Source organism: Eptesicus fuscus, chromosome 19 (assembly GCF_027574615.1).
Source record: "Eptesicus fuscus isolate TK198812 chromosome 19, DD_ASM_mEF_20220401, whole genome shotgun sequence".
Taxonomy (NCBI): domain Eukaryota; kingdom Metazoa; phylum Chordata; class Mammalia; order Chiroptera; family Vespertilionidae; genus Eptesicus; species Eptesicus fuscus.
The window spans coordinates 22,102,178-22,129,977 of NC_072491.1; positions in this window are offsets into that span (position 1 = coordinate 22,102,178).

A 27,800-nucleotide genomic window follows, 5' to 3' on the forward strand; every position below is an offset into this window, starting at 1 on the left:
CTGTGGAATATTACAAAGACCATGTTTGAGCATCTTTTCAGTTATGTGCTTTTTTAATTATATAAAAATAAAGGTGTACAATTTTAATTTGAGCATCTTTTCAGTTGTAGGCTTTTTTGCAGGTTATAAGACCTACAAGTAAAAGTAAACCTCTAGAATCAGTTTGAGCCATTTACAGACAATGATGGTAAGGAAATAGGCTTACCAAGCTGCAATGGGAGAGTCCATGTTATCATTTTATCTATAGCTAGCATTTAATTCTGTTGGTATTAAGTCCTGCAAGATTTTAAATCTCATGGAATACAAAATTGTTTGTAGTTAGATATTCGGCCAGATTTATGAGACTAGTGAATCTGTTGTTTTGTTTTGTAATTATAAGAAAGGAAAAATAATGTTGTAGCTAAGAAGAAAAAATTTTAAATGTTTTTATAAAACATTTGGGGCATATGAGTCATCTATTACTTCTAATAAATATAAAAAATAGTAGATGTAAAACTAATTAGTTTTATGTAACAACAAAGTTATCATATCGGGCTGGCAGTTGACTAGGAGAGAGTCAATGATTCCTTGCTGGATCTAGTTTGTTACTTACATAGACATGTAAAACAAGATGATCTCAGGTAATAACTCCCTGCCATATTCCTTCTCTCATAGGATGGCACTGAAAAAGTAGGATGGAATATCTATTATACCAAACAAATCTGAGTTTGTCATGTCATGCTATTTGTTCATTGTCATGTCATGGGCCAGATGACATGACAATGAGACATACACAGTTGGACCTATATCATTGAGGAATGGATTCTGTGCTGTGGCTAAGCAGTTTAATAGCCTGCAGCTGTGCCAGGAGGTGGGGGAGGCACAAAGTCTCATACCTCATCAGAACTCTGGAGATGATAAGAAACTCATGACAGCTGACAGGGAAGAGAGGGAAGTAATCCAGCAATGACCTTGCAGCAGCTCTTCACTAACCTCCTATGTTCTCATGCTCTGGAAGGATTGCCCAGTGTTTAGCCAATGCTCATGTCAGCTTTGATTAAGCCTTGGCTAGATGGTCTATGGAAACATGAAACATCAATAGGGTAGCACAGCAAGGCCAGTCCCCTACAAAAATTACACCTAATGCCAAATGCAATAGTATGTTCTATAGTTGGAACTAATCATACACAGAAATATACAACAATACATCTAGTCCTGTGTAAGTCAGATTTGTTTGGTATAAGAGACATTCCATCCTACTTTTTTCTTATTTTTATTTACTTGGTTATGAGATGACTAGTATCCCTTATAACTTGTGAGTGCTTGAGGCACTCATGGGCAGGGGGAGGAAAAGAAGGGGATACTTGATATGTAAGATGGTAACTGCAGATCAATGAGGTAGATCCCATGACTGAGGTCAACATACGACACCCTGGAAGCATAGAAGAGGGACTGCTACACTAACTGAAGGCTTGAACTGCATCCTAAAGGACAAGGAGGCATTATCTTCAGGAGTTGGGAATGTCTGGCCCATGAGCCGTACAAGGCCCAATAAATCATTTGGTCTGGCCCTGCCAAGGCATTAGGGTTGAGTTAATTAAATATTTGACCAAATATAGCAGGCTAATTTTTTAAAATATATGTTAATTGATTTCAGAGAGAAAGGGAGAGGAAGAAGGAGATAGAAACATCAATGATGAGAGAATCATTGATTGGCTGCCTCCTGCACACCCCCTACTGGGGATCAAGCCCACAGCCCGGGCATGTGCCCAACCAGGAATTGAACCATGACCTTCTGGTTCATAGGTTGATGCTCAACCACCAAGCCATGCCGGCTGGGCTAAAATTGACAAATATTTACTTGAAGCTAGATACAGATAAGGCTTATGAGCTTCTAAAAAAAACAAACCAGAAATGAGGTGTTATATCTCTTATAACCTTTAGTGTTCATATATAGTTAAAAAGTAATAGATGCTTGATTTTATTAAATTGTAGTCCCATTTTTCTTTCTATACTTTTAGGTCCCTCTGTAGTCATCAAATTGCCATTAGTAAGCATCACCATAATGGCTTTTTTATTAATCAATAAACTATACATATTTTGTGTTACACATAGAAAACCTCAATCAATTTATGGTCAAATCATATTCTCCAGATCATAAAACTTAGATGCATATAGTCCTGCTTATATTGAAACTCTGAACATGTGAGCATCAGGCTGACATTTTAGAGGAGTTTAGTATATATGTCTCCTTGGGGAAAATATTCATTGATGTTTCATGCAAATTTATTGCTCTATTTGAAGGAAAACAAAAACTCATGTTTGGGATCTGAGAATTAGACGTAGGGGAAGGGTGGGGCTTTCTCCTATGAGGCAAATGATGGGAAGTCAGTACTTGCTGCTCTACATATGCAGGACACCTTAAGCATTAGACTAGCAAATCATCTGTTTCAGCTAACATTTATACATTTCAGAGAAAATAAAACAAAGTACAGTGAAATTAAAATAGGCATATATGTTATAAATTATGAATATAGAATTTCTGTTTTTGTTTTATTCTATGCTGAATCTCAACCACTTCTATCTCCTATGCTACAGGGAAGTCACAAATATGCAAATGTGAAATGACATTCTTTATTTTTTTTTTGTAGTTTCCTAAACAATATGTTGCATTTTGTTCAAATATGCCAGTTTATCTTTCTGTTTGATTTATGTTAATATATTAAAGAAACATGTTAATTAGCTCATCGGCCAGACCACAAAAACTTCTAAAGAACTTTGGGGGGAGGAAACAAAAAAAAATTTAGATTATTTAATGGGGGCAATTAAATGATAAAATTAGCATGTGTTTTGCTTTTTCAGCATGATAAATGCATATTAATAGTCTAGTCGTGCAAGCTGTTCAGGTCAATCAAAACTACCTAAGATGGGTTCCCATGTTTCTGGAAATTAGTTAATAGGATGAGATGATACATTAATCACCACAATAATAGAATGTACTTAGTGCATCACTTATGAATGATATACACATTAAGTGTTTTACCAATTTCAAAGGGTTTTTTATTAGAGTGTGAACAGAATAAGATAAAGTGAATGACTAGAGTTTACCCTGGATTTTACTAGGTGTACTGGTTAATAACGCGGGTTTTTTAATTTAGATGGAGCTACACATATGTTGATATATATGTGATTTGATATGTATGCTGTTTTGTTGTATTGACAACCAGCTTCAAAACTTTATATGTCAAATTTTCTGAAGGTGTTAACATCATAGATATTTTTATGCTTCAAAATGTCAAATTTCATGCCAAAAAAAGCAATTGCAGGAAGTTTTAATTCATTACTTTATTTTGAAGAAAATTACTGCTGAAAGTTATCGTATACTTCAGGAAGCTTATGGTGAACATGCTCCATCTCGAGATACTTGTGAACACTGGTTTAAACGCTTTAAAAGTGATGATTTCGATGTGAAAGACAAAGAACATCCAGGTCAACTGAAAAAGTTTGAAGACCAACAATTACAAGCATTATTGGATTGTATTCACCAGATCTTGCTCATTTAGATTACCACTTATTCTGATTGATGGCACATGCACTTTCTGAGCAGCACTTCAAAACGTACGAAGAAGTTGAAAATTGGGTCTCTGAATGGTCTGCCTCAAAACAAGAAAGTTCTATTGGGACGGTATCCACAAATTATGTGAAAGATGGGGGAAATGTGTAGCTAGCGATGGACATCACTTTGAATAAAGCACTTTTGATGTTTCTCTTGAAATTATCGTGTTTTCTTTGATCACAAAATCTGCACTATTAACTGGTTAATAATTAGTCCTCACTATTAACCAGTTAATAATTAATCCACATCATGAACCGGTTAATAGTTAATCCACCCTAATAACTGATTAATAATGCAGATTAACTCTTAACTGGTTAATAGTACGGACTAGAGCTTACAGCTCCTATGGCAATGAAAGCTAAGGAGAAAATAAACAAATGACACTACATCAAAATACAAAGCTTCTGCACAGCAAAAGAAATCATCAACAAAACAACAAGAAAGCCCACTGCATGGGAGAACTTATTTGCCAATGCTATCTCAGATAAGGGTTTAATCTCCAAAATTTACAGAGAACTCATACAACTTAACAAAAGGAAGATAAACAATCCAATCAAAAAATGGGCAAAGGACCTAAATAGACACTTTTCAAAAGAGGACTTACAGAAGGCCGAGAGACATATGAAAACATGCTCAAAGTCATTAATTATCCAAGAGATACACATCAAAACAACAATGAGGTACCATCTCACACCTGTCAGAATGGCTCTCATCAACAAATCGCCAAACGACAAGTGCTGGCGAGGATGTGGAGAAAAAGGAACCCTCGTGCACTGCTGGTGGGAATGCAGACTGATGCAGCCACTGTGGAAAACAGTATGGCGTTTCCTCAAAAAGTTAGAAATGGAACTCCCATTTGACCCAGTAATCCCACTTCTAGGAATATATCCCAAGAAACCAGAAACACCAATCAGAAAGTATATATGCACCCCTATGTTCATAGCAGCACAATTTACAATAGCTAAGATTTGGAAACAGCCTAAGTGCCCATCAGTAGATGAGTGGATTAAAAAACTGTGGTACAATGGAATACTATGCTGCTGTAAAAAGGAAGGAACTTTTACCATTTGCAACAGCATGGATGGAACTCGAGAGCATTATGCTGAGTGAAGTAAGCCAGTTGGAGAAAGATAAGTATCACATGATCGCACTCATATGTGGGATATAATGATCAACATAAACAGATGAACAAAAATAGATCCAGAGACAAGGTAGCAGTGAACAGACTGTCCAACTTCAGATAGAAGGCGTTGGAGGGGGGCGGGGGTTAGAGATCAACCAAAGGACTTGTATGCATGCATATTAGCATAACCAATGGACACAGACACTGGGGTGGTGGGGGCTTGCTTTGGGGTGGGAGTGGTGCGGGGGTCAATTGGGGAAAAAGGAGACATATGCAATACTTTAAACAATAAAAAAAAAAAGAAATGGTATCTAAAAGCGGAACTTTATTATGAGCTATATTACTGAGATGTTAGAGAATTTCAAGGATATTTTCCCTTTATATTCCTCTTCTAACTTAATCTCATAGCAATCATCTTAATATTAACCAAATATCTTCAAAATTTAATAGGTGTATTTAAGGCCTGTCTATCTCTCTAAATCTTTATCTATCTTTTCATTTACTGTTTTAGTCATTATGTGCTGCAGTAGCAGATAACATTAATTAAAACTGCCAAGACTTACAAGATATTTATTTCTTGCTCTCATTACTTGAAGGTTGCTAGTTGGCTGAATCTCTGGTGAGTTGATCCTGCTTATCTGAGGTCACCTTCTTCTCAGAGAGGAGTAGCCTTTATCTGGGGCATGGTGCTCTCTAATAAAAGTGAGGAAAAGAGGCAGAACCAAACCATGAAAGCACAATTTAATATGTCTTCTTTGATGTGGAATATGTCACATCTACTTATATTTAATTTGTCATAGCAAGTCACCTGGCCAAGTGAATGGTTTAAAGAAGTGTTTTACTTGAATGGAATCATATTAAAGGCAGGGAAGAAGTGAATAATTGTGAATAGATAATGACGTATGTCATATCTATGTACAAATATTTTAAGCAACTCCTTATAGACTCTGACTTGAAAAACTGATACGTTTTACACCTTTTTTAAATTGCTTATTTTCTATTATGTATCATGCACAGTGTTTCATGGATATTGAATTCACACTTTAAATAAGCACAGACATCATATAGTGTGTGTATATTTATATAAATATTCACTTACTGGTAAACAATTATGGTGCCTTAAAATTTATCATTATAAACAATGTAGCAGTAGCATCATTAAACATATGTGTTCTTCCCCACATAGTTGACATTACCAGATGAGGATTTCAAAAAGGAAAATGGCTTGATCTAAAGGAGTATATATTTAGAAATATATTTTGAAATATACATATTTTCCAAATAGTGAATATAATAGAAATGTTGGATTATGAACTATATACTAAAGCAAACACCTATTTAACTCCCACCTGACAAAGACAATGTAGTTCTTTATCCCCAAATATGTGGCCCTCTCAAAATGCAATCCTGATTTTTAGGTTAAATAGTTCTTTATAGATTTAACTCAAAAACATGTGTTTCTAAATAATGTATTGTTAATTTTTTTTCTTATTTTAAACATTTATATAAAATGGATGACAGTATATTTTTGTGACTTGCTTTTTTTTCCAATCAAAATTATTATTTGAGACTTACCCATATTGATACATATATGTTTCAGTTCCTTTTTACTATTTTGTAGTAGTTCATTATATTAACACTAGGGGCCCCAGTGCACAAATTCGTGCGCCTTGAAAGGAACTGTGGGCCATGAGGTTGTGGTGGGCACAGGGGCAGGTCTAGGCCCATCCTCCACGCCCCTGCCCAGCCCCTCCCGCCACGCCCCCGGTCCCCTGTCTGCCAGCAGCCCCACTCTCACCACTGCCACTCCCACTCACTGACAGTGCCAGCCTCACTCGCACCCACTGACGGTGCGGAGTGATTGGGGCCAGCGCCATCAGCGGGTGCGAGCCTCAACTGCTGCCCCAATCACCCCTCAGGCGCAGGAGGAGGTAGAGAAGCCCTCAGGGGCAATCGGGGCTCACAGCCATTGCTTGTACCCGCTGAAGGTGCCGAGCAATCGGGACTGGTGCTGAGCGCCAACAGCAGGTGCGAGTGGGGCCGTCTCCAGCAGCAGGTTCGAACACTGGGCAGGAACATGGCACGCAGGAGCAAAGAATTTTCAGTAACCACCAGAGGCTCGCCCCGATGACAGTGACCAGAGCCCTGCTTTGGAATGGTGCCCCGGCTCACCTGCTCCACCATTCCACCAAGGCCGACACCTGCCATGTTCTGCACGCACCCCCTGGTGGTCAGCACACATCATAGCAACTGGTTGTTCGGTTGTTTGGTTGTTCCACCATTCACTCTATTTGCACATTAGCCTTTTATTATATAGGATAACATCCATTATGCATCTCTCTTACTCTTGTTGAACATTCACATTATTTCTAGCAGGTGACTATTACCAAAAATGTTTCAATAATTATCATTGTATATTGATAATTATTGAAACATTTCTCTATGTTCACACACACATATATATAAGGGTTTTTTCAAACCCATGCCACTATATATTTTCAACAGCATTGTATGACAATTTGCTTAGCTCCACATCCTTGTTAATGCATGTTATTATCAGACTTTATTTACAATACAAAAAAATGAAAAACATACCAGTAAAAGAAGGAGCATATGGTATATTATCGTGGTTTTACTTTGCATTTTCCTAAAACATGAGGTTGTATCATTTCACATATAATTATTTATGTTTCATGACCCTGTTCTGTTAAATGCCTTTTAACATTTTTTTTTTGCTCATTTTTTCTACTTTGATTATTCTAGCATTTTTTGTAGGAGTCTGTCAGTAGCTATCCAATCATTCATCATTTATAAATATTTTTAATATATTCTTTCAGTTTTTTTCCTTGTTTGTATCTTAACAAACAGAACTTTTATTGCAGTGGAATTCATCTGTATTTTCACAGTTTTATATTTTGTGTTTCATTTGATAATTATGTATTCTAAAATTTTAAACTTCTGATTTTCACATTCAAATCTTAAACCTGTTGGAATTAATTTTATATATGATTTAGTTAAGTATCTATTAATATTTTCTGTACATATAAATTATTTTTCTGGTAACATTAATGTAATGACCCATCCTTTTTATAGTGATCAGAATACCCAATCTGTGAAGGAGCAATTTTTCCTTATATACATCCATCTTTTTGCTGGCCTCTCTATTCTGTCTCATTTATTATTTATATATCCCTTTGCCAGTATCAGAGTTTCTTAATGACTACATTTTATTGAACAATTATGATATAAATTTTAAGATAATAAATATACCATAATACAGTGGTTTTTAATTACTTAGAATTTTTACTTTATACTTACTCAGTGCAAGGGTTCTTTTTTACTTCTTTAGGCATATATTTTAATCATATTTCATTTATTTTTTATAAATAAAAAAAGTGAGCCAAATATTCCTAAACCTTCTCAACAGAGTTTAAAATTTTCTGTAACACATACTGACCACCAGATATGATTTTTTTTCTTTTACTATCCATTGTGCCATCAAGTATGTTGCTCATGCAGAATTTCTTAAAATGATTCATGAAATAACAAAAAGCCATTGTTTACCATTATGAAAAAGTAGCTTGATTGATTCCCACTTAGGGAATGTATAACATATTTCTTATTCACCTCCACTCTCATCACTCCACGTGAAACCATGTGCTCTTAGTGTTAAATGGGTACTTTATTATCCTTTTGTCCCTGAAAATTTCTTTTAAACCACTGACCCAATACACAAGTTATGATGCTAAAGTATTTGAAATTCTCTCATGTAAAGACATTAACAACTACCGCAACATGATTGCTGCCTATACCTGACATCTATTGTACAATGCATTGTGATTTTAGGCATGTTCAATGTGAAAGTAAGTGTGTATGTTAACATGAATTTGACTATTGTGCCTTCTTCACTTAAAATAATTTCAACATTTCACTACTTTTATCTATTATGCTTGTGATGAGATTGTGAGAGGTTACTTTATCAGAGAAGTTTTAATTATACTTTTTTTTTTTGTTTTTACCCTGAATATATAATAAAATTTACTGAATATTTTTTCTGTATCCATTGAGATAATCACATGATTTCCCTCTTTAATATTTAATTATTGTAAATTCTATTGAATGGTACTAAAATAGTAATTCATTAGTGCAGTTTTGAGGTAATCTAAGCTTAATTATAATGCATTATTATTTTATTTATTGTGGATTTGTTTTATTAAAATAATCCATGCCTGTATTAAGTATCGAAGTTGCATATCCTAATAAAAGTAACTTAAGAGTGGTCCTTTATTTGCCTTTTCTTGGAAAAGATGTGTATAACAGTGAATCACATAAACCTTAATGTTTAGTGGAAATAATCTGTTAATCCATTTGAGTAAAGTGGTTTCTTTATGGAAAAATTTGTAAAAGAGTTATTTATATAATAGTCATAGAATTTTTTAGGTTTTCTATTTCTTCCCAACTTACTTGTAATGATTGTATGTTATATAGATTTATGTATTTCTTCTAAAATGTATAATTTATTAATAAGAAGTAGCTTAATATTTTCCTATTACCTGAATAATTTTGTAGCATTTATTCTTATAAATGGTTACTTATTTCTAATATTGTTTGTTGCCTTCTCTATTGTTTTAAGGTTTAATTTGTAAGAGGTTTGTCCTCTTAATAACTACTTTTGATTGTAAAGGGTATTGTTTTACTTTAATTGCATATATATTTTCTAATTTTAATTATATGATTATTATATTTTTTCACTATCTATTAACTTCTTCTGAAACTCCACTAAGACATAAATTAAACCTTCATAATATATCCTCCCTAATCCTATCTTAATCACTCTTTTGTATTATTTTTCACTCTGTAATGCATTTTATATATTTCTTTAGATCCCATCTTCCAATTCATCATTTCTCTGTCCAGCTTTTTCTAATCTTCTTTTTTTAATGTATCTACTTATAGTTTCTGTTTTCTTTCCAGTATAAACTTCTCACCCATTATTGTTAATTATATTTAGGGCTTTGTTCATTTCTTTAAATATTTTAAGTATAAGTATATTTTAGTGTCAAAGATGACAGTGTAGGAAGCCTTAGTGCATGTGATTCTGTTATTACTGTTTTCCTGTCTCTTACAATTAAAACTTTTATTCCCTTTTTCATAAGTAAAATTCTCACTTTCCTTAGGATCTCTATATTTTCTATGGGAATTCATTGGAGCTTTAGTGTGAAGGGATTTCTCCAGATGGTTTGTCTACTAGTATGTTTCTGTCAGTGGCTTGGCATTTTCAGTACAGCACCCTGTGACTAAATTAATTATGCTTGTTTTGGAACACATAGGTAAGATAAATTCATACAAAAGTGACAGGCAACTTACTTCAGTTCTCAAAGATCACCTGCCACAACCCCATTGTGATCCAGCTTCTATAATTTTCTTATTAATTCCATCTGTGCATCAGATTTATTTCTTATTTACTCTTTCTCTGAAGGTGGGGCTCCTGGAGATATTACTTTTATGCATGGATGCCTAATTTAACTGTTCATCTTGGGTAAGTCTGAGTATTTATTTCCTACCTCCCACATTCTATACAGCAGTTAAAATGGAAGGTCAAAGTTACTAAGATTTGACTCAGACCCTCAAAGTAAAAAGTGATTTGAGCTAGATTACCTTCATGACACCTGTTTCACTGAGTTTTTGTCCTCTACTAATTGCTTAATTTTATTCCAGCATAGTTATTCTTTCAAATGTGTGTACATATGACTCAGCTTTTGAACTGATTTCTTCAAATGAGTATTTTAGGCTATATAGTTGACAGTACTACCAGGAACAGTCTGAGTATATGAATATGTATGTTTGAAATATAAACATAGATGACTTCTATATTTATATATTTGCAAAAAAACAGAATATTATCAGTATTTTTGCTTAGGGATTCATAAAATATATCCTATTTTAAAATGTTAATATGCATCACATCCCAAATATGTGATATGGAGCATATTTTCATTTATTTGTTGAATGTTTCCTTTCTTGTATGCATTACCTTTTCATAAACTTTCTTGTTTTTCTATTGGTTTCTGTTGATTTCTTTTCATATTCCACTTTGCGTGCAATTCACATATAAGAAGCTGTTTAATAAAAGGTTAATATTGCTAAAATATAAAATGCATACTGTTTAAAATACAAGGAGATACCATTGATATATTTCATTTGGCAAATACAATGGCTTCTTGGTAAGTGGTGTGGCTTTCCTTTTCTGATGTAATCACCCCTCTAAATGGCCAAGTATAAACCACACCATCACTTTGAAAGCTATGCAAGGCTGCCCCCTCCTGTCTGGCAGATAGCAATATATTCTGGCAATATATCCTGAATCTGCAGATAGATTTTTCAAATGTAATTGGACAGACAGTTGACTCAGTAGCAACTCAGAAAAGCAAAGCACATCAGTCTAAAATGAACAATTGACAGGTAATGGTTGACTGCTAGTGAAGAAAATACTTTTGCTTTATGCTCCCACTGGGATTTTCCCTGACTCCCAATTACAGTCTTTTCTTCCACTTGACTTCTCATCTTCCTCTCTTCTTTTTTTTTCCCCCTTCATATGTGTTATTTATATAATTCAGGGGAGTACCTGTGAAAGCAATTGATGGGCACATATAAGGAGAGAAATGGGGACATATGTATTAAGATGTTCTTTAATTTTAAATTTGCTTTTGTGTATGATATGACATACATCTGTATATCTATCCTTGTAGCAGAACATGTTTGTTTTAGTTATTAGAGTATTATATTACATTTTATATGCCTATTATACCTTTAAAAATTTTTTGCATACTCAAAACATAATTTATCTTTCTCAAAAGTCATTAATATTGAGAAATGTGTTTCCATACATTGTCTTGAAATATACTTTGTACTCATTAAATTATGAAGGATAAATAATATACCCTCTTACTCTTTGAATGTTTGCATCATTGAGCAAGAATAAAAATCATTCTCAAGCTTTTGAAATTATTGTAAATCTATATACATGGTTTATCAGTTAGGGTTCACTGAGAGATGTAGACTACTATGAATGAAATAAAATAAATAACCTTTTAGAGGCATTAGACATCACACACTTATGGTGCCTTGTTTAATAATCTTTGTATGACTATTCTGGCTCTATCTCTGGGGCTGAGCTTGAAGCTGAGAGGTATTAAAGTTCTGAAGGGACATGAGCATGGAATTAAAGTGACCAGGAGCACAATGGGAACCCAGGAAAGCAAATTACAACTTCCTCTCTCAACACCTTCAGTCTTGATGGGGTGGCAGACTTTCAGGATAAGTGGGCACTCTTCACCACAGGTCTGCAGGGGCACTGGGCCCAGGCCTCGGAGAAGCTAAAGGAGGAGACCTGGAGACTCGTGTTCTTGGTTTGATGCTCATGTTACTTTGTTCATTCTTTGCTCCTTAAACTCCATCCCTGCCCACCATGGGCATGTTGTTCTTGAATCCATTGTGCAAGGACATAGAAGACAGTTTAAGGAAGTTGACTGTCATCAAAAGAATAGTCATTTTGTCCATCTGCTTCATGTGATCCTCCTCTGAATCTAAATCTTTGCCAGTTACTAATGCTGCATAATAAACTGCCCCAAAACTCAGTGGCATGAAAAATATATTATGTTCACTAATTTTTTGACTTGTCTCATCTGCTTGGTTTTGGGGACTCTACTTGGTATACTTGATGCATGGAAATAACTTTGCAGGTGTCTTTACTCATATACTTGAGTTTGATGCTAGAGGTTGGCTGGAACTTCAGCTCGGGTTGCTGAACTGAGTACTTATACATGGTCCCTTTCTGTGGCTTGGACTCACAGCATATTGACTTTAGAGTACTCTGACTTCTTTCAATTACTTCCTACAGACATCATCCATAAGCAAGGTTCACCAAGGCAACCAGATAAACTTTCTTCCCTACCTTCAGAAATCACCTAGCATTACCTTTACTGTACTCCATTACTTAGAGTAGTGAGCGATTCAAGGGGTGAGTGCATAGTTCCTACCTCGCAACAGGAAAAGCATCTAAGAATTATATCCCAAAGAACAAATTAAATAATTTCTTATAAACTCAGAAAAAGCAGGGCTTTTTGTACTCTAAAGTCAATATGCTGGGAGTCCAAGCCACATGCTACATTTGAAAAACCTTTGATATATTTACCATAGATCTATGTGCTATTCAAGGAGTTGTACAAAGATTTAAAAACACTGGCTTCACATAGGCTCACAGCTGATATATGAAACGTAGCATAGTGCTTGATATATAATAAGTTCTGCATAAATATTTGCTGTTGCTGAATTATCATCTCCGGTGCCATTATTGTATTGAACATTCATAAAGAAATAATATGAGAAGAGTTATACCTTATATACAGGTTACAAAGTTAATTAGAGGATCAGAAGATTTAAGGTTCATTAGCAGAGATTTTTTTTTCCAGTAATAATATATTTTAATAAAAATTACAGTAATAGAGGAAATTGGTCCCTAAAAATATTGTAGTGGAAATTGGAGTCAGGTGATGAGAAAATTATAGATATATTAGACAATTATATGTTTATATAATTGACTTCTTTATAAAAGGTAAAGTGAATTCACTATAGTGGATGCAATTTAAGTTAATGCTATTTCTAAACGCAGACAGATACAAACTGTGTATAAAATATGAAAGTATAATTGTATGAGAAATGTTTAACATGCGAATTAGAAAATTTGGATTTCCTATTTGTTGCTTTGAATATAGTAAATTAAATTAAAACTTTCACAATACTGAATAAAACTCAGTCTCATTGGGAAACATCATTCTTATGCATAATTTGTAAAACATTTTAATTATTTTGATTTATGTCAGACTGGCAAAGTCAGCAAGCTCACCAGCCATGTTTTTGAAAGTAAAGGGAAGAATTGTGACAAGTCTCTCAATTACACCTGCAATCCAATTGGCCCCACAGTGATATTCATTCCAGGAGCTCCTATTGAGACATAGTATTGCAGTAATATTTCTGGACACCTTTAGAGTATATACAATAAGTAACAGTCTCTATGTTACCCAACCCTCAATTTTACTTTTTATGAGCCTAGTTTCTATGCTGAGGACTGAAAGCCAGCTCAGTTTTCTGTTTCCAAATGTGTAAACTTCAAAGATAAAGACTAAGGTATTTTCCAAGCAGAGTTATTTTGTCAGAAGTTAGATGCACAGCTCATTAGTATGTAGTAATCAAATTAGGGAACTAAAAACAATTCACTCCATTAATGTGTTAAATATGTATGGGTTGTTTGTCATACATAATGAACACAGATCGAGGTATTGTGTACACCAACATACTAGACCATGCCAAATGTTACAATTTTCTGAAGAGGCAAAGAAATAAAGCAAATATTAGTATGTAATAAGAGGTAAACCATAGAATTAGTAAAAACACTGGATAACAAGGGAGGGAGAAACATTCAGAAAACCTTCCCAGAGGAGGGCAAAACAGAACTCAAACATAAAAAATAAAAAAAAAAATACAAGATGACTTTCTTGCTAAATGACTGTTTTGAATGAGAATTTTTTAATTAGTCATAAATTATTATAGAGCATTTCCCTATGAAAACATTATAGATGATGCATGTAGGCACTGAAGTATGAACTTAACACATCAAAAATGTGATGCAAAATTTAATACCCAACATCTGCTCCCTCTATTGAAATCAGGCCCCCTTAACAAAAGCCTTCAGCTGAACTGCAGATTTGACCCAAATTTTTGCTTTTCTTGGTTCTCTATGTCAAAAGCTCATAGAGTATTTGATCAAAAAGAATGAATGTTAAGTTTCTGAACATAGAAATTTGTTCTGATTTTAAGAGTGATGTATGTGGACTATGCGAAGTTTGGAACATGCTAAGACAACAGAAATACAGCAAAGAGGAAAATTGACTTAGACATTTCTCATCGACAGCAATAATGACTGACACCTTATATTTGGTTAAACATATAGGCTGTGTAATCAGGAAAAAAATTTCAAATCCTTGTACTCCCTAATTTAAATCTAACTTTATTTCACCACTTAGTGTAAAAAAAGATCCAAATGTACCTGGAATGGCTTGAAGCAATATCAGCCTGTAAGTACAAATAATGTCTCTTTCACCTTCAATATCCAAATTGCTCTGCCAGGTTAGTCCTTTCATAGTAACACAAGGCATCAGGGCATCCACAGAATGTTTCCAAGTTATCCCGGCCGGGCTGCTCCAAGTGTCCCATGTGTTCAGCTGCTCCAGCTTCCTTATGTAAACACACCCTGCACACTTTATGCCTCAGCCTCGTGGTAGGTGTCTCTGTGGACACGGCCTCTATGCCATGGCAACAGCCTCTGCTTTTCTTCTAGTTTACCCAATCTAGCATGTGTTGCCAGTGTGTTCCCCAAAGAGATGAGGTTACTATACCTTTTCTCAGTCAGTGTTAAATCTTGTTACTTTGACCTTGGCACTGCACAGTATGTATAAGGCTCTTTGATAAATAAGGAGTCTGCTGCTGGGTATATATCTCATTTCCATAGACATTGAAAGGGAAACTATGTCTTTCTATCTCTCTTTTCATCTGAGCCTGAAGTTCCGCCGCATAGACCTTCTTTGCCCCCTGTAGATTCCAAATGATTACCAGGCGAGCCCCTATTGCAAATGCAATGCGATTAAAAGTGATGTACGTGCGCATGTGGATAAGAGGGAAGACTATTCCTCTTTGAATCCAACCCCTATTGAGCTTCAACATTCTGCTAAACGGGTAAAATATATTTCTAAAATAATGTAAATATGTGATAATAGATGTACATGTATAGGAAGGGATTGAAAACTAAACAATATCTTTCCTAATGTTTTAAATTTTGAAACTGTCAGAAGCACCTTAAGTAAATGTCAAAAAGAGGAGATGAAGAATAGGTTGCTTTTCAAAAACCAGAAATTACACTGAGGTTTTTATAGCATGTGTGAAAAGCAAACATATCTCTAGACTGAGAACTCAGGGAGTTCATTGTAAGTTCAGGTACAAGTAAGGAGATTAACAATAAGTACAAATTCTGAATTATTACTAGTTGTAATACAGTTGTGTTTCATGAATTCCCAACATTATCTAAAGCATGCCGCCAATCCATCCACATTTGAAGATTTAAAGTGAAGTTGAGTAATAACAATCCCAGAAGTAAAATAATTACACACCCACAAAACAAATTCATATTTTTTACATTAAATGATAAAACAGCACAATAATTACAATGAATATGAAAGCATAAAATGTTATAATTTTGTTTGAGACTGAATTAATTCAAGTTTATTTAAACAACGAAGTAAAAAATTTTGCTCAGTTTCAAGGGTAAAATAATTGATATTTTATAGCACAGCCTCTAGATGACTAAGAGGGGTCTATTGCATTGTTTTTACTTCTTTAGCTTTGTCCTATGTTTACTACAGGATGCTCTGCATCAGTGACTATGATGCTAATTTTTCAAGCTCAGGGAAATTAGGAGTTAAAAATAGCTCTTCTCAGCAAATGTGGTAGAAATGAGAGTGACTTCTTTCACTAGTATAGAAGGTGGGGCAAAAGTAGGTTTATGCTTGTATGTACATGAAACAGTTTATTCTTGTATTATTATTTATTAATTATTGTATTATTTTCCATATGACGATTATAAACCTGCTTTTGCCCCCACCTTCTATATAATGAACCACCAGCAAACATTGTTCTTTCTGTCCTCACAGTTCTGAGCTTTGCTGAGTTTGAGATCTCAGTTCTCAAATGAGAATGTTTCTAGCAAGGGACCCAAAAATGTTACCATTGTATTAGAAGCTGAGATTACCCTATTTCACTTTTTTTTCTGATTAAGCCATTGGAAGAACTAGATAGGAAATAAAAAAGAAGAGAAACTAGAATTTTGGTAGGTGGATGATCCAGAACTACTTGAGTAAATGGATGTTACAAAATAGAGCAAAAAGTAAGTAAGAAACCAAAGGGACTGAAATATCACATAGGTAAAATTTTCAAAGGATTGGATGCCCCAGGAAAGGCTGGACCAATCCACCATGTAAAGAAAAAAAAGAAGAAAAGAAGGAAATCAACTGAGATGAAACCAACAGTAAGGGAAACAAGGAAGGTGGTGTAGAAAACAAGTAATAGTTGTAAAAATCTCAAAATCAGTTGCAGAAATGAGGAACATGTAGTCACTCATTTTCTTCTAAGTAGCACTATACATATGTTTGTATACATTAACTATGTATATTTGATTTTGCAATTTAGTCCGTAGATTAGAGAATATTGAGGCAGAATTAGATCATTTTAGGAAGAAATAATATCATACAGAGATTGCAGGCTTTGAATTAAGTATCATATGATCTCACTCATATGTGGAATCTAAAGAATAAAATAAGCTGATGAACAAAATAGATCCAGAGACATAGAAGCATGGAACAGACTGTGAAATCCCAGAGGGAAGGTGGGGGTGGGTGAGTGGGTGGTAAAAGATTAACCAAATAACTTATATGCAAAAATGCATAACCCATGGGTAGACAATAGTGTGGTGAAGGCCTGGGGTGGGGGATGTGTGTGGGGTAGATGGGGGTCAATGGGAAAAAAAGGGGGGACATCTGTAATACTTTCTTTTTAAAAAATTTTTATTGTTGAAAGTATTAAAAGGTCCCCCAATCTCCCCCATTAACCCCCTCCAGTCCACCTCTGTCCCCGTGGGCCCTCAAGACCCCACTGTCCATATCCATGGGTTACGCACGCATATACGCATACAAGTTCATTGGTTGATCTCTTCCCACCTACCCTCCCCTGCCTTTCAAGAACAAAGATGAATTTTAAAAAATGAAAGTACATGAAACTGTGGTCATCATTTGGGGTAGAATTAGGATAGGTTTAATTACAGAAGAGGTTTTTATATGGTGTTAGGCAGAGGCATTGCTCTTGCTATTGTTTTTTTTGTAGCTTGGATATTTGAAGAAGTAATAAGGTGTATGTTGATGTGAAGCAGTCGAAATGGTGGAGCATAGCATGTATTTTTCATAGTTTTTGGCTGTCTACAATATTGAAACAACCTGTGTAAGTGTAAATAGTGTGTGGATCTTTGTTTGAAGTCAGAAATGTACTTTCCTGGCTTTTTTATTAAAAATGTTTAATGTTGACATAATTGCAGGTATTCCCCTTTCCTCACCCTTTAAATTGATGTGAACTCCATCAATCCAAATTGTTTATACCAACTTCAAAAGAGATGCAAGAAGTCAAAGAAGTAGGATGGTGGTTGATTCTCCTCTGCTGAATGTAATGTCAAATTTAACTGCCCAGAGCTTTTAGAAGCTCACTCTAAAAATTGGGAGGTTTTAGGAAGAGTGGCTGGCAGACAGTATTAATTGTGGTATCTGTGCCCAGTGACAATGGTACAATTGTCTTCACTGAAGAGATAGTGTGCTCTGGGCTAGACAATGCTCATAGTTGTATAACTTCCAACTCTGGTTATTGGGCTTTTAGAAGATTAAAATCTATGAATATGTATTCATATATTTATTTTCTGCTAACACTAGCTATAGTGGGTCTTCCTGAAAATGCCCCCAAAGTGATAAAGTGACAGAGAACAATGATAATCTCATTCCTTGGATGAGGAAGGGATAAAAACTAAAAGCAAAACAACACACACAAAAGAGTTCATTATCTCTTACTCTTAAGTAACAGTGAACACAAAACATACATTAATATCTCAAAAAAGTAACCTTCTCTGTGAATGGAAATTCTTATGTAATCAGAATGGAGGTCTCATTTGAGCCTAATCACGAATCCCCCCACTGAATTTTTTTGAATAACATGTGTTAATGCCAACATTTTCAGAAAAAAGAAGAGCTGGAAACACATGAAAGAATAGTCTTAAAGCAGTCTTTTCAAGAAACGAAGTGATTTTAGATTTAGATTTGAATGGCTGTTGTTGCAAGACAAAAGCAGCTAAGAAAACAACTTAAGGGCAAAAAATTCCCTTGTTAAAATAAAATAAAAAAAAGGAATCTGTGGCAAGTTAACATAATTAGGTCTAAGGCAGACCACACTTTGAATCCCACACAAAGAATAAGAGAGCAAGAAAAAGATAAGAGTGGACTTCAGGGGTTTGAGGGCTAGGACGCACTGTGCCAATTTGTGGGGTTTTCTTTCTGGGACATGCTACAGCAAACATGGTCTGTAACTGTACAAAGACCTTCAGGTAAGGTTGCCACCACTTTCCTGCTCTCCAGGGCGGGGCGGGGGGAGGGGGGGATGTATAGACAATCTTCCCGCTGCTGGGTAACTAGCAGAGAGAAACAGTTCCCAGAAATTAAAATGTAGGTACTGAACAAATTTTGACATACAGAAATTTCCTATAGGATTCAGACTGAGATATGCACCAATCCTGAGACTGAGAAATAATTGGGAGAATCAAGAAAGGGGACTGTGGTCTATATTTGCCTTGCATTTTGGCATGGATCAGATTATAGCATCATGCCAGCATTTATGATTTCTAAGAAGCTTCTTCTCCAAGTTCCTAAAGGATTAGAGGCAATGACATCTCCCTAAAGATCTCATGTCATTTAATTTCCTTAAAGAACATTAGACTTTCAACAATCAAATCTAGACATCTATACCTGATTTTTAAAAAAATATTATTGCACCAGTTCCAACAGTGGAGGGAGATATAATAGAGGTGTTTGATTTTTACAGAATAAGTCACTTTTCACATCTAGTTTTAAAAAACAGTAGCATGACTTTTTAAAATTAAATTCTTCATGACTTTATGTATTACAGACAAGATTTAATTCATTTAAAGCAACTAAGTATGGACTCCTCTAAAGCTGGAACATTGTGCAGTAGCATTAAGAAACATTTAAAGCAATTTTATTTCAGATTTATATTCTCATATGCAAGTATGTCTTAAAGTAAATCTTTCAGTAGGATTTGAACTATTCTAGAAGAATGGAGAAACATCATTTTCTTGGTTAGTGAAGTTTCTTATTCTTCAAAAAGTAACAAATATATTGGTATCATGAATTAGTAAAAAGTCTGCACTAGTCAAAATTATTCACTTTAGTGAAATCTGGAATCATCTGCTTTCAAGATAGAACAAGTAATCTTGGTTATAGCTCTGAATAATTTCAAAATAATATCAAAACTTTGTAAAAAATGTACATTTGATGAATGAGACTGTGAGTGGTAAGAGAAGAACAAGAATTTCCTTAGTGCTCTAGCTAATTTGAGTTGAGAGTTTGTCAATCGCAAAGAAAAGTGAAGGAGAGAGGTTCCTAACTGCTACAATATACTATCTTTTAAAATATAAAGCCATGTTTATTACTGAGAGTAAAGAACAAGAACCCTGCCCAGCAGGCGTGGCTCAGTGATTGAGCATCGACCTATGAACCAGGAGGGCATGGTTCGATTCCTGAGTCAGGGCACATACCCAGGTTGCAGGCTTGATCCCTAGTAGGGGGTGTGCAGGAGGGAGCTGATCAATGATTCTCTCTCATTATTGATGGGTTTTTTTTCTCTCTCTCTCTCTGTTGTGGAGCGGATGTGAGTGAATGACCACTGGAGCCCAGAACAAATTAAAATTTAGGGAGCCTTTATTAGCTGGCCGGCCGGCTGGCCAGCTGACCAGCGACTGCTCTGCCTTTATCCACGCAGGGAGACCAGAGAGCAGTAGCGACCCTTTGTGTAGGGCCGCTTTTAAGCACATTAACCACATCCTGTTCTTGTAGAGCAAGCAACCCAAGACAAAACAGTTTTTCCTAAGCTACATCAGGATCATGCCGTTGACGACCATGTTATTCACAGGGTCATCCTGTTCTTCAGAAAGCTGACAGTGATCTATGAAAGAAGGCCTATGTGCTGGAAAGGGGCCATGAGACTCTATCTCAAAGCCTGGCCTGGTGTCAGCACTGACAACCCTATCTGGGGCATAGTCCACAGCCTCTCTGGAAGTATTCTCAAAAATTCCCACTCTCTAACATCTCTTCCTCTCCCTTCCTCTCTGAAATCAATAAAAATATATTTAAAAAGAACAAGAACCCTTGGGTTTAGTTGATATTTCCTGACCTTGTAGTTTTGAATGCATCTCTTCCTCCCTTCAACCTTATTTATTTATTTATTTATTTATTTATTTATTTATTTATTTAGATGTAAATAAAACAGTGCCCACCTATAGACTTGTTTTACGTAGGGAATGAAATAGTTGTCAATGTCTATTATATACTAAGAATATAAAAAAGGTTGTAAGTCTTATTGTAGAGTTAAAAATTACCAAAATAAAAGATAATCATATTTCAGATAAACCACTTTGCACATTTTGGGGGGAAAAAAAGATTATATGGGTAAAATAATTTACTTGATATGACATTTCCATCAGGACTTTTGTGGTTGGTAGTAAAAGGTGTAATAGAGATGTTTAATTTATATCCAGAGCTCTTTAGTAAAAATTCAGTGGCATCTCATTTTTCAACACTACATATTTTTACTTGTTTATTTAATATCCACAGTTTTCTATTTTTAGTTATCTATGCAAACATTTTTTCACAAAGTCAGATTGCCTTCGGAACTTTCTAAATAAAAACCTCATGGAATTTTTCAAGGTGATCTTTATTACCATTTGTGATCTTGATTACCATTCAGATATGCTTCCTTAATATGAAAAAAGCCTCCTGCTTTTTCTTCTCAACATTCTCCAAACATTATAAAAGAGGAGAAAAATGTGCAGGAAAGAAAGATGCAAAGATATGAAAAATATTTTTCATAGACTATCACTTTTATGCAATCAATGTTAGCATAAATGATTCAAATAAAAGTAATTTTCAAAAACATATGGACACTCTTACTAATATAATTGAGAAGGCAATTCTGCAGTGTGAATCATTTGTCAACATTCACAAAACATAGGAGGGAAAAACTAGCATTCTCTCTTAATTGAGACAGAGGAGGAAAATGACAGTGTGATGGCCTGCAGCCTTCTGTTTATGCATACTTCCTTCAGTGATTTATGTCTTTCATAGCAAAAGTCAGGAGGCACTGCTAATATATGAATATATTTCAGGTGTCAGAAGAAGTGAAATACATTCTTGCTGAATAATAAAATAAAAATCCATTAATAAGGATAGGTAAATACTGTTGAAAGCAGGCTGCTCATATCTCACTCATAAAATAATCTCAACTGAATGTGATGACTTATACATGTTTTAAATTTCTGCAAGCTATTGTGCAGTTATAATTTAACAGGTTCAGAACCCATAACTATTAATTTCTCCTCCCAAAATTTAAGCACAAAGAAATAAAATAGATAGATATAGATAGTTAAAATTAGATTATATGTATCTATCCAATATCATATATATACATATATATATACACATATAACATAGGTTTAAAATCATTTTTTGAACAACAATTAATATATACAATATTTTATATAAAATGTGGTCCCAGCAAAAGGAGCAGGAGATCAGATAGGAGACTAGTCTTAAAAACTCAAGAGATAGTAGATAAAGAGAACAAACTATGAGATAGAGAAAAGGGACTTACTCAAAAATAGTTAGAAGTGCACTTAATCGGTGTTATGTTAACTGAAAGTTGTATGTCAGAGGAATGAAGTAACACTAAAGTTTACTAACATGAAATATAATATGGCCTGGCCAGTATTGCTCAGTGGTTGAGTGTCAACCCATGCACCAAGAGGTCACTGGTTTGATTCCCAGTCAGGGAACATGCCCAGGTTGTGGACTTGATCCCCATGTAGGAGGCAGCAAATCAATGGTTTTCTCTCATTGATGTTTCTATCTACCTTTCCCTTTCCCTTCCCCTCTCTCAAAATTCAATACAAACATTAAAAAAAAGAAAAACTATATATAATATAGATAATTCAATCAATTAGGAAACCCAATGAAGCAGTCCAATAGATAGTAAGAATTATGGGAGTGGAGATACAGATGATAGAAGTCATAAACATTTATGCAATATTTAAAATCAGAAGTACAAATGAGATAAACTTATCAGACCATATCTTTTTAAAAGAAAAGAAGATGTATTTCTTGGGAAGTTATAGGCCAATATCCTGCATTTTTCAGTTTGATATTTCTAGCTCCTATCATGATGCCTCACACAAATTTAGGATTCATATATCTACAAATGTTCGTGGAACAAATGACTACCAAATTTAGAAATAGGCAGACATAAAGGAGCTCATTTAACACTGAGAAAGAATGGAGAGATTAAAAAAAATAGAAGTTTACTTTCTTGTTCACCAACTCGATTTGAGAATTTCCACAGGATGGAGTTTAAAACTTTGAAAAATTCACTAGGAATGTATATTAAAATAAGCCATTTGGGAGGAAATATTTGCTTAAGACATATGATAAGAAGTGTTATCCAAAATAAACAAAGAACTCTTAAAACTCAACATTTGGTAAACAAACAACCCCATTACAAAATAGGCAATAAGACCTGAACAGTCACCTCATCAAAGATGACATTCAGATGGAAAGTAAGGATCTGAAAGATGTTCAACTCATAGGTCATTAGGGAATTGCAAATGAAAGCAATGAGATACCACTACACACCTATTCAAGTGGTCACTCCCCAACTGCCCTCTTCTGCAGTCCTGGTCACCCCCAACTGCCTTCCCCTGCCAGCCTAATCACCCACAACTGCCCTCCCCTGCCGGCCATCTTGTGGCAGCATGAGGGCATCGCTGGAGGGCATGAGGACCACCTAGGCTTTTATTAGTATAGATAGCCTCAAGCCATAAACACCCAAATGTCCTTTAATTTGTATATTTCAAACTAACTGGGCTACATCCATAAAATGGAATCCTATCTAATAAAGAGGAAATATGCTAATTGACTGGCCCGCCCTCAAAGATGGCAGCTCCCACAGCCACAAGATGGTGGTGCCCAGTCCCCTCAGCCTTGCCAGGGTGGCAGGCACATGGCAAGACCGGGGCCACCCCCAGGCAAGCTCAGCTGCTCTGTGCGCCTGCCTCCGGAGTCCCCCAGTCCCCTCAGCCCCCCAGCTGCCCAGGGCCGGCCCAAGGCACAGGCAAGCCTTGGATGGCGGCTGCCCAGCTACCCAGGGCCGGCCCGAGGCTCAGGTAACCTGGCCAGCCGAAGCTTGTGCTGCCATCAGTGGTAGCAGCAGAAGTGTGATGGGGCGTCGCCTTCCCTTGATTGCTGAGTCACCTCCTGCCCCTGAAGGCTCCCGGACTGTGAGAGGGGGCAGGCTGGGCTGAGGGACCCCTACCCACTCCAGTGCATGAATTTTCATGCACTGGGCCTCTAGTTAAGCAATAAAAAGGAATAAAATATTTTTTAAATATATTTTTATTGATTTCAGGTAGAAACATCAATGATAAGAGAGAATCATTGATTGGCTGCCTCCTGCATGCTCCCCATTGGGGATCGAGCCCTCAACCTGGGCATGTGTCCTGCCTGGGGATTGAACCATGACCTCCTGGTTCATAGGTCAATGCTCAACTACTTAGCCATGCTGGGTGGGCAAGAAATAAAATTTTGATGCAAACAACAACTTGTATAGATATCAAGAGAATTATGCTGAGTAAAAAAAATCTCAAAAGGTTGCATACTGTATGACTCCATTTATATAGCATTTTTGAAATGACAAAATTACAGACATGGAGAACAGATTAGTAGTTGTTAGGCATGGAAGGGGTGGGGAGGAAAGAGAGAAGATTATATCATCCTACCTAATAAAATAGTAATATGCAAAGTGACCGCACCTTCGCTACGCCCAAGCCATGCCCACCAGCCAAAGCCACGCCCACCAGCCAATCAGGGCGAGTATGCAAATTACCCAACAAAGATGGCAGTTAATTTGCATACACTGAGGGAGGGAGGAGTGAAGACTGAAGACAACTTAGAAGGAAGAGGGAGGAAAAGCTGAAAGCAAGGTGGCTGCCAGAGGGAAAGCCCGAGCGGGGCGGGGCAGAGAGGGGCGGGGTGGGCAGTAGCGGCCCGCAGGTGCAGGCGTGTCGGCTGCAACGGCAGCGGCCGCTTGCAAGATTCTTCCTGCAAATGGGCTACTAGTCTAAAATAATAGCACAATTAATCCTTGTGGTAGAATTGTTCTGTGACTTAGTTAATTTTCTCTTTAGCTGTGTTTGGTATGCTGTTAAGCACATCTTTTAAAATAATAATGTGATTACCGTATTTTCAGTTTGAGAATATCATTTATTTTTAATTTATTTTCTTATATGCGAAGTCATTTATCCTTTCCAGTTCCCAACCAAATTTTTCAAGCTTGATTTTATCTCTTTGAGCCTGTTAAGCATGGTTTTTACCATCTGTCTCTGATAATTCCACTCTCTGAGGTTCTGTGTATGTGTTTGTTTAGTTTGTGGTTTCTATATTTTTTAATTCCTATTGTCTTATCTCCTTATGGGATTGATTATCTTTAATTATGTAATGGACTTTGTATTTAAAAGTTATTTATAGTAATATATTCAAACTAAGGATAATGTTATTTTTCTCAAGATGTTTGCTTCTGCCAAATGCATGGGGTACTTATACTCTAAAATCTCTTGAATCCAATTTTGGAGTAGGAGATATTATGAGGGACCACTGAAGATAGCTTGAAGCTAGAAAGCATTTCACATGAGGGTTGGTTTACTTCTTGAGTGTCTTACTCTGAGGGTAAATTTGTGTATCCTTCACTCGTAAGAGTATCCTGGACTCCAGTTTTTTTCTCTATTATCCTACAAACCTACCAAAAGTAATGCTTATACTCCCTGGCCCTTATTCAGAATTGGCAATGTCCCAGGACAAAATGAGCTCCCCAGGCAAAACTTACATCTATGTATTTTTAGTTTTATTTAGTTTAACTAGTTGGCCTTATCTTTATTTCTAGCTTTCAGATATTTTAAGAAGACTTTCTTAAATATTGTTATGCATTTTTAGTTGTTTTCAATGAGAAAGTTGATCTGAATTATATATTCGAACATTCTAGATTGTCAGCTTAGACTTACTAAATTGACTCAGGCAAAACTTTTACTTGAAGCATTCTGATAGTAAAATTGTTTCTTTATCTAAATGTGTTGCCTAAAATTATATAGAATATTATTTCAAAACTTAGGATCTTCATATTTTTTCAGTTTACAGCCATCTCAGCCCCGGAAAATCCAGCCTCATTGTGCTCAGTCAGGAAGTCCATTCTTAGCTTTTAGGTTCCGCCTCCTGCACCTGCAGTCCAGACATCCCTTTCAGGCAGAAGCCAGGGCGATGTAGCTTCATTTCATTTTCATTTTGTGCTACTTTTCCTCCAATGTCTGAAAACAGCTCTTTCATATATTTTGTTCAGTGTTCTTGCTATTTTTCACTTGATGTTAAATTCAAACCTATTTACTCCATCATGAGTGTTTTTTCCTTTAAAAAATTTGAGTTTGTTATTTTATTATTGACTTTTAGAGGACATTCATTTTGAATATAATTTTCACAGATATATGCACACAAAATAATTTTAGCCATTTTCTGGCTTTTTGTTAATTTTCTTAATGTTGTTTTTTGATGAGTATATTTTTATGACATTGTTAAAATTCAATGATAATCTATCGATTTATAGCTAAAATTTTAGTTTTGTAATAGATCACATGATTGTTTTCTCCCTGGTTACTAAAGCCAAAGAAGTTTATTTATATCTTGTATAACAGAGTAACGAATACTGAATAAACAAACAAACAAACAAGCAAAAACTATGTGATTATAGCAATTTATACCAGCCACTGGCACCCATGGTTATATACATATATAATATTCAATTACTGGAAGAAACAGAATATTCTACCTTAGCATCCACCTCAATAACAAAAAATTGAACTTAAAGAACTAGTTCATATTACTAGCATTATGACTGGGTAAGATTACTCCCTGGTCTTCATTTTCCTCAATTGTAAATGGTAATAGTATTCCTTACCTTTCAGATTTGTTCAAACTATAAATCACAGATGTTAAATGGATATCAACATCAGACCGTAAACTTAGTTTCCTAGGTGGCAAAGATAATGCTAACTTTTCTTTTTATTTTACTAACTCAACTTTTTACTGAACTGACAGAGACCAAAAAACAGAACACACAGATACAAAAGGAGGCTTAAATTGAATATTAAACCTCTAACTTAATAATCTCCACAGTTACTAAATTACTGAGACAATTCTAAATTTTGCATATGACAAGGCATCAAAAAGTATTTGGAGCTTACCCCTCCAACTTACCTTTCACTGTACTTTCCATTGATAGAAACAATATATATTTATATCCTAATGTGATTGATGTCAATGCTTGAAATACAAAAGTCTCTGAATTTTGTTGTAGTTCCTTCTACCTGGATGGGCCTGTCTGAGACCTTGTTATGTAATTGTTACTGCCAGAAAGCTGGGCCCACTTTCCATGTGTACTGGAATGCACAAAAGCTTTTCTCTGTATGTTTCTGTTTCTCCTCATTTGCTTAATATTCCAAGCCTAGGGAGTAAAAGAAACTGTCTATTCTTTGGTCACTTCCTAATTATTTTATTTATTGAATCTTTTTTGTAAAGGACTAAATTATATTAGTGGAATTCTTGAGTATATGTGTGTAGAAAAAAATTAAAACATATTCTGCCAAAAAGTAGCACCTGTTTTCACTTTCACTTGCAGTGTATAAGCCTGCAATGCATGTACTATTAAAATATACTTTTATAATATTTTTATAATAATTTAAGTAATATAGGGGGTAATTGGGGGAATAAGGACACATGTAACACCTTAATTAATAAATAAATTTTAAAATATAATTTAAGTAATAATGAAAACTCATTTGTGAATTTTGAAAGAGACAAAAGCGTATGAAATAAAATATGAAATACCTATGATTGCACCATTTTGAATATTAATGCTGCTAATATTTTGGTGTATTTCCTTTCAATCTTACTTTACATAGGAGTATATGTGTATATATAAACTATATTTAAATATAAATTATTTATGTTATATTTTCTAAATTATTTTAAAAAATTAACATTGTGCTATATATACATA